Below are 9,089 nucleotides of genomic sequence, written 5' to 3' on the forward strand. Positions count from 1 at the left end.
CCAGATTCCGCACAGCTCGTCAATGACCTGATCGGCGCATTCCACCAGCTTGGATGCAGAATGTCACTCAAACTGCACTGTTTTCATTCTCACCTTGATTTCTTCAAAAGCAACTTGGGTACACTCAACGAGGAGCATGGCGAACGGTTCCACCAGGACATTCTGCTGATGGAAACCAAATATCAGGGCAGGTGGAACGAGGCAGTGATGGGCAATTACTTTTGGGGATTGTTGCGCGATTGTCATCACAGCTACAGAAGAAAGTGAAGATCAGAAGTGCATTTCTAGATACTATGTGCCCTGCATTCCTTGTGATGTTACTGTTTGTTTATTTTCTAGTTATATTCATAATATACCTCCGGAAATATATAAATTCTTTGACATTCTCAGCATGCTCGAAAGGGTAACAAGTTGCAATTCCTGTCCCTGTACGATACATTCGGTATGTTGTTGCATAACTCCTGTAACTCAAGATTTACATACAAACAAATACCATATTCGGAGTCTGCGCATTGACACTGATCAGAAAGAGCGTAAAAATCAACATAAAAAATTGATTTAAGTTTGTTACACAGTGGATAATTATTGTTACTCTCAGACGATTTTACTTAGGTTAGGAGAGCCTTGTAATATTGAAAGGGTTGATGAAAGGTGTGTCTAACATCTAGTTCAAAAGGTTTTTCATATGCTGAAGAAAATAGACTGAAGTTAACACGAATCCATTATAAATGACGTTCCCTTAGCGAAAAATATTAGGAAACTCTTGCAAATCTGCCTCACAGTTAATATCTGCTTATGGCAGGTAAGTATTCTTTGTATGTTATTAACGCAGTCCGTGTCGATTGTTTGTGTGTGTTTTTTTTTATGTGAAGAAGAAGCCAAAGGCCGTGAGCCAGCAATTATTGTTCCTTCCAAGAGAAAAACAAAATACAAGAGAGAGCCAAATTCAAGATCCAATCATTTCGAGATGCCTGGACACACTGCGTTTGAAAGACTTGAGATCATATGAAGCAGGAAACACAGACGGAGGGAGACAGCTCAAGAGTTGACCTGTTGCATATATGAAGGACTAGGAGTAACGGTGACAGAAAAGGGATGAGAGTTTGCTGCTAAACGGGTGCTATGCGCCCGTCGTAGAGGTGGAGGAATGCATGCAGACAGTTCAGAAGAGCAATGACCATTGAAGTAGCGATAGAAAAGAGATAAAGATGCAACAGTGTGACAAAGAGACTGAAGTTGAAGGGAGTCAGTAAGAGGAGGAGAGTTAATGAGACAAAAAGCTTTTGACTCCACCCTATTGAGAAGAGCGGTATGTGGAGAGCCTCCCCACACATGAGAGTTGTACTCCACACGGGTTGATTAAACCCGTGTATAGAGTCAACAATTGTGCGGGGGTAAAGAAAGAACGGAGTCGGCTTAGCACACCTAATCTCTTGGAAGCAGATTTTACCAGAGATGTAATATGATCTTTCCAAGATAAGTCCCGAGTAAATGAAATCCCAAGCATGTTCAAGGATGGTCCAGGATAAAGCTGAATATTATTAAACATTTATGGGTATGCCTGTGGAAGATTTTGTCGGGTCGATAGGTGCAAAAACTGAGTCATTGATGCATTAAAAACAATCAGATTATTTTTACCCCAGTCAGATACGAGCCAAGTCAGACATTAGGTGTGCCATAGCCTCATCCCTTGTTTGTTGAAGTAACTGCTGAGATGGACGTTGTGGGAACCGAATGGAATGAAGCATGGAGTCATCAGCGTACGAGTGGGTAGGGTTAGATGTACAGCTTAGAAGGTCATTGATGAATAAAAGGAAGAGAGTTGGTGATAGACAGAGCCCTGAGGAACACCACTGTTGATAGATCTAGGAGAAGACCGATGGCTGTCTACAACAGCGGCTATAGAACGACCAGAAAGGAAGCTAGAGATGAAGGCACAGATAGAAGGATAGAAACCGTAGGAGGGAAATTTGGAAATTAAAGATTTATGCCAGACTCGATAGAAAGCCTTTGAGATGTCAAGTGCAATGGCTAAGCTTTCGCCAAAGTCCTGAAAGGAGGATGACCAGGAGTCTGAAAGGTAGGTGAGAAGATCACCAGTGGAGCGTCCATGACGGAACCCTTACTGACGATCAGAAAGAAGGTTGTGATAGGAAAGATGCTTTAAAATTTTTCTAGTAAGAATTGATTCGAAAACTTTTGAGATACAGGATGTTAAAGCAATTGGACGATAGTTAGAGGGTTGGGAATGGTCACCCTTCTTTGGGACTGGCTGAGTGAGAGCAAATTTCCAGCAAGAAGGAAAGGTACAAGTTGATAGACAAAGGCGATAGAGTTTCCCTAGGCAGAGTGTAAGCATAGAAGCACAGTTCTTGAGAACAACTGGAGGGACTCCATCAGGCTCATATGCCTTATTAGTCTTGAGGCCTGTGATGGCAGAAAATACATCAGCTGAAGAAATTTTAATGTCAGCCATGAGGAAGTCAGAGGGGGGAAGTGATGGAGGAACAGTACTGGAATTGTCTAAGCTGGAATTGGAGGAGAAAGTCTGAGCGAAGAGATCTGCCTTATCAGTAGAAAAAATAGCTACAGAGTCATCAGAGTAGAAATGGGGAGGGAAGGATGATGAGGTAAAGTTGTTAGAAAGGTTTTTGGCAAGGTTCCAGAAGGAGCTGGAAGAATTCGAGTTGGAGAGTTGAGAGCAATTAGTACAGATGAAATTATTTTTAGTAGAGCGAAGAACAGACTTAGCACGATTCCGGGCAGAAACATATAAAAGATACGATTCAGGGGTGGGTTGGCTCCGGTACCTTTTATAGGCCCTCTCCTTGTTGCGGACAGCATTAGAACAAGCGTGATTAAACCAAGGCTTTCTTGCATTAGTCAGAGGATATGAGAAGGGAATGTATGCTTCCATGCCCGAGAGAATAACCTCTGTAATGCGCAAGGCACACTGAGATGGCTCCTGGCCATGGAAGCAATAATAATTCCAGGGAAAATCAAAGAAGTACTGCCTGAGGGCCTCCCAATCTGCAGCTCCAAAGTGCCAGAGACGATGTTTCTTTGGAGGGTCCACAGGCCGTATTGGAGCGATAAGACAGGTTAAGGTGATAAGGTTGTGATTGGAGGAGCCCAAAGGAGAGAAAAGATTAACAATGTAAGCAGAAGGTTTGGTTGTAAGGAAGAGGTCAAGTATGTTGGAGCTCTCTCCATGGCAGTCAGGGATGCAGGTAGGGTGCTGTACAAGCTGCTCTAGGTCATTAAGGATAGAAAAGGTGTAGGCTTGTTCACAAGATGGATCAGTGAAAGGAGAGGAGAGCCAAAGGTAGTGGTGAACATTGAATTCTCCTAGAATGGAGATTACAGAGAAAGGAAAAATGGATAAAATGTGTTCCATCGTAGAAGTAAGATAGTCAAAGAGTTTTTTTTTAGTCAGTAGAATTAGAAGATAAGTAAACAGCGCAGATATATTTAGTCAGAGAATGACAGGAAAGCCGATGCCAGAGTGTAGAGAATTCAGAAGAATCGAGTTCAGGAACACGAGAGCAAGATAAGTCGTTGGATATATATACACAACAGCCACCTTTGGCTTTGAAATGAGTATAGAGAAAGTAGGAGGATACAGAAAAAGGTCTGCTGTCAGTTGCCTCAGACTGCTGAGTCTCAGTTAGAAAAATAAGGTGAGGTTTAGATAAGGAGAGGTAGTGCTCAACAGAGCGAAAGTTAGAGGAAAGGCCGCGAATGTTGCAGAAATGAACAAGAGAGTCAGTCAGTGATTCCAGGCAGCTCAAGTCGTCACCGGGAGAGGGGCGGAAGGTGGGGGCCTTTATGGTCTCTCCCCCCCTGGGGACTCCGAGGCCACGTGTTGACCTACCATGATTTTATTTTTTTTAATTTTGGAAAAGGAAGTGTAGTGTGTACTGTGCATGTAGTGTGTGTGTGTGTGTGTGTGTGTATATATATATACTGTATATATATATATATATATATATATATATAGCATGACCAACAAATAGTTACCGATGATATCTAAGCCAACGAGAGTACGACCCACGGAGACCCTTACTGATTACAATAAAGGAATTCCCCCTGAAAACTTCTGTTGCCCTGACTGGAACTGGGATTTTTTTTTTTCATTCATTCATTGCCAGACGCCATGTATCCCAAACGGGGTGGCCAACGGCTTAGAGTTAATTGTTTTACAGGGAGGGGCACTAATCCTCCACCAACCCCACTTGACACGTAGGGATGCCAACAGCATCTGGTGTTCCCAGGCGGTCACCCATCCAAGTACTAACCAGACCCAACGTTGCTTAACTTCGCTGATCGGACGGAAAGCGGTGTACTCGACGTGGTATGGCCGTATTCATGCTAATTCTTAGCAGTTTTATTCAGGAGAGAAATGAATTTTAACAGTTTTGACCCCTCTCACTTATAGAATATCAATCAACCAAGCTAAATCATCCTATGGCACCCTGAGTTGTTGTTGGTTAAGCCAAGTCTGTCTGGCTGAGCAGATCCATCGACCACAGGTAAGGAACTGCTTCTACCGGGCAGCCTACAGATACAGTACATTACATACACCATGTAGGGATCCAGTGCTCCCTTGTGAAAGACAGTGCCTCATTAAGGTCGAGCCAAGGTCCTTCTACGGTCTACGGCAAGATGCAGGGAAAATGAGGAAGTTGGTTTCTGCGTGGACGCCTCAGCTGCTACATCAGGGTGCAGTGCTATCACGCGTATAAGCTCCTCGTTAGCGTAAGTTGCCTGAGTAAAGTAACGTAATACTTCCACAGAAGGCGAAACGGTAAAAAACACACAAGCACGCATGCACGCACACACACACACACACACACACACACACACACACACACACACACACACACACACACACACACACACACACACACACACACACACACACACACACACACACACACACACACACACACACACACACACACACACACACACACACACACACACACACACACACACACACACACACACACACACACACACACACACACACACACACACACACACACACACACACACACACACACACACACACACACACACACACACACACACACACACACACACACACACACACACACACACACACACACACACACACACACACACACACACACACACACACACACACACACACACACACACACACACACACACACACACACACACACACACACACACACACACACACACACACACACACACACACACACACACACACACACACACACACACACACACACACACACACACACACACACACACACACACACACACACACACACACACACACACACACACACACACACACACACACACACACACACACACACACACACACACACACACACACACACACACACACACACACACACACACACACACACACACACACACACACACACACACACACACACACACACACACACACACACACACACACACACACACACACACACACACACACACACACACACACACACACACACACACACACACACACACACACACACACACACACACACACACACACACACACAGTGTAGACAATGCATCACTGAACCGAAATCTGATATTTTGTGAAACATCAAGACAAAGTCCAGCAAACATTGGCTGGGAAAGTATCACGGAACATTATATATTGCATGTAAGTCATGAATTTACTAGGCATATTGAATATTCAGGTGTGAGGTGTGTGGACGTCAAAAAAGCAACAAAAGATGCGAAGTGAACATCGGCCACCGTGCGTGACGCCGCCCACTGGCTCTGGCAGCCACTAGTAATTGTGGACGTAGTGTAGGGGATACCTGGCCATGGAAATAATGCATAATAATTTTTACTATTTTTACACCCGTTTCAGATTCTTTCCATTAGCCACCCACACCACGCCAAAAAGTAAAATGGGAACATTTATTATATACTCAGGATGTAATATGCCACCCTCCCAAAAACTCATGCTCGAGGTTGCAAACCCACTCCCACCCTCTGCCCCCTTCCTACGCTACTGTATATACCGTAGCTATTTTCACTGAAATCTTCCATAAGGACTGAAAACTACTTGCAGTTTCTATTAGCAATGGAATAAAATGGGGAGCTGTTGTTCACAATTATTATTAGTATAACACTACTGTAATACACAAGACTTATGACCGACGTTGGTCCTGAAGGTTGCCACTCTCCTCCCATCTCTTTATCCACTTCATTACAGTTTTTGTAGTGAGGCAAAGCTGATGCGCTATTGCCCTGATGGAAAAGCCATTATCACGTAGAGCGATAATTTGACCTCTAAGCACGAATTTGTCGTCTCGCTGATTCACGTCGATTTACTGGGGCACATGAAGCCTATGAGCAGAGGATAGCTAAAATACCTCTGCTGACCCCCCCTCCCCTTCCACACCCCAGAGAGAGAGAGAGAGAGAGAGACTGACAGTTATGTAGGGAAAGTATCATGTAAGCTACTTTATGTTAAAACATGTGATTTCCATTATTCCTTAGACTCCACCAATCGTCTTCATCTAGTTTTGAGTATGAATATGAGTTTTAGCTGTTCAGATATTTCTTAAATACATACAATTTATTTTTGGCTGCTTGGATTTTCCTTGAAGCTGTAGAACTCTTCGTAGATACTGAGCTAAGATGGTTCGCTGAAATACTGCCCGTGTCTAGGGAGTAAGACATACGATAACTCACTAGCTCGCATAATTACATTGATTCATAGCCGACCTTCTCATATTCTGGCAGGCTACGTGCTTTTCCTGCTATTTATTGTTGTATTATATTTTCTGAGGCAGGCGTATATAAACATACTTCCATAATTAAATCAGCAGTAAGATCGAATGATATCTACGAGTATCAAAATAACATTTTCATTTCATTTAACAGTTGGTGAGCGAATGACACTGCTTCGATACTAGCCAAATTCTGGATGCTCGTGGGAGGTTCGAAACTGTAACCTGTCGCCGGGGAAAGAGGGGCCGGGACTAGCGCGTTTAGACAATGGGTGTAGTACGAACTTCTGAACGGAGCTGTACGTACCGGTACGTCTACTCAGCAACAAAAATCTTGCGTAGCACACAGTCGTAGTGGTACCCTAAAGCATCTTAGGTTCTAGGAATGAAGCGGTTGATAGTAGTTCATTCTTCAGCCAGCAAATGACATACGGAGTTAGGGGAGAGAGAGGTGGGGATAGGGAGGGTGTGGGGCGATGAAGTGATACGAAAGGTCCGACTGGTGGTGACTCATGTAACGAAATCTCTACATACTGATACTTAACACCGTGTTTTTAATTATGACGATAATAAAGCCTCACTAGCGATAACGGAAAAAACTTGTTCCTTCAGCATACGATATTAACGCTGATGAAAGTTCCAGTGTATCGGCTTCGGATAATTAGGTTCGGTAGCTACTGCATTAATGCATACATAATTCGTATAACCCTCTAGGGATAATTATGTTATTAGCTCGGCCAGCGTTACTGCGGCCCCTGGTAGTAGTTTATAACCTCAAAAATCCATTTATATAATCTAGCTAACACGTGATTATTTTAATCAGCTCATGGTGGACCCTACGGCTCATTAAGTTGACAGACAATTATTGCTCGCGCGCGTGCGCATTGTGTGTGTGTGTGTGTGTGTGTGTGTGTGTGTGTGTGTGTGTGTGTGTGTGTGTGTGTGTGTGTGTATGTGTGTGTGTGTGTGCGTGCGTTACGTGTGTGTGTATGTGTGTGTGTGTGTGTGTGTGTGTGTGTGTGTGTGTGTGTGTGTGTGTGTGTGTGTGTGTGTGTGTGTTTATGTGTGCGTAAAATTGTGAGTGTGTGTGTTTGTGAGGTTGTGTGTATGTGTTTGTGTGTATATGTAAGTTTCATAAGTCAGTAGTAGTGTTGAGGAAGTAGGTCATGCCAATCTCATTCACCCGCATTCTGTCCCCTTCCCCCAACACCACCACCACACTCACGCAACTGCCGGCCAAGGTTATATGGTTAGGGTTGTGTCTGTTGTGTTGTAACCTCGCTTATATGGTTACCTCAATCAGTTGGTTAGCTCCGTTGCGAGGCTTCCACAGTTACCTGGTTAGCCTCGTTAGTGCCACGACTGTCCCCTTGCCTTACCCTGGTACACTACACCATTTGTGGAACCGGTGCTTTTGTCTTTTGCTATTTTTTTTTTTTTTTTTATGTAGAAAATCAGGGAGCATCACTTGGACATCTTAATATTTCCTGTGCCTACTGGACAGAAATGCATTTGCACAGAGATTTATCAAATGTCATGTTATTTGTTTCGTAAAAAATTCTCTTCGTTGTTTTTACTGTGTTTGTGTTTCCGCCACGACATGAGTCAGTGTGAAGCGTCACCCGAGCATGAAGTCACCGCCATTTATTTGCTGGTGGAGCTGAGGGTCGCGTTGCTGTGCCCACTCTCGTCTACCATTTACCTAGCTCAGGAAAAATATAGCCTTCACTTTATTTGCTCTCACAAATATCGAGCTTCGGTAATTGGAACAGCAAGAACAATGATGATATGTGTGTTGATGATGAAGGTATCATCACTTATATGCATACAGACATTCATACATACATCCATACGTACATACATACATACATACACATAAATCTTCAAAAAATTCTTGCATCAGAAATCATATATGCATTTAAACATTGGCACATGTTCTTCTATTTGCAATAAATGGCTAGTCATAAACTGAAACTTGACAATAAAGCATTTGAATGAAGTTACTCTTAACAGATATTGTCAGAGTCCAGCCACGACCAGTATCGTAATTGAATATTGCTGCGTATGTGCTGCTCAAAATTAATTCCAGATTTTTTGGAATTATAAAATAACGAATCCACTTTTTGCCCAGTGTAAGTGGGTGTTCCATGTAAGTATCCGTTTCTGTTACTTATATTGCATCGATATTTTCAGTAATTTTTTTTTAATATAAGTAAGAAAATAAATAAACTAGAGATCGCATACCTCCGCCAACGCCCCTAAAATTTATTATTTGCTGCAGTAATTTTTCTTGCTTACCTAACAAATCCTTTACGGTCTCAC

General features: G+C 43.1%; 1 non-coding gene across 1 annotated transcript; it reads right to left on the bottom strand.

The window, feature by feature from the left end:
• Positions 1–4,249: 4,249 nt before the first annotated feature.
• Positions 4,250–4,368, bottom strand: LOC145402645 (5S ribosomal RNA). The gene has a single exon (XR_013897834.1). It is a non-coding gene; the product is annotated as a 5S ribosomal RNA (ribosomal RNA).
• Between the last annotated feature and the right edge of the window lie 4,721 nt (positions 4,369–9,089).

This window comes from Coenobita brevimanus, chromosome 6, assembly GCF_032717465.1.
Source record: "Coenobita brevimanus isolate Jiangsu-jjx chromosome 6, ASM3271746v2, whole genome shotgun sequence".
NCBI lineage: Eukaryota > Metazoa > Arthropoda > Malacostraca > Decapoda > Coenobitidae > Coenobita > Coenobita brevimanus.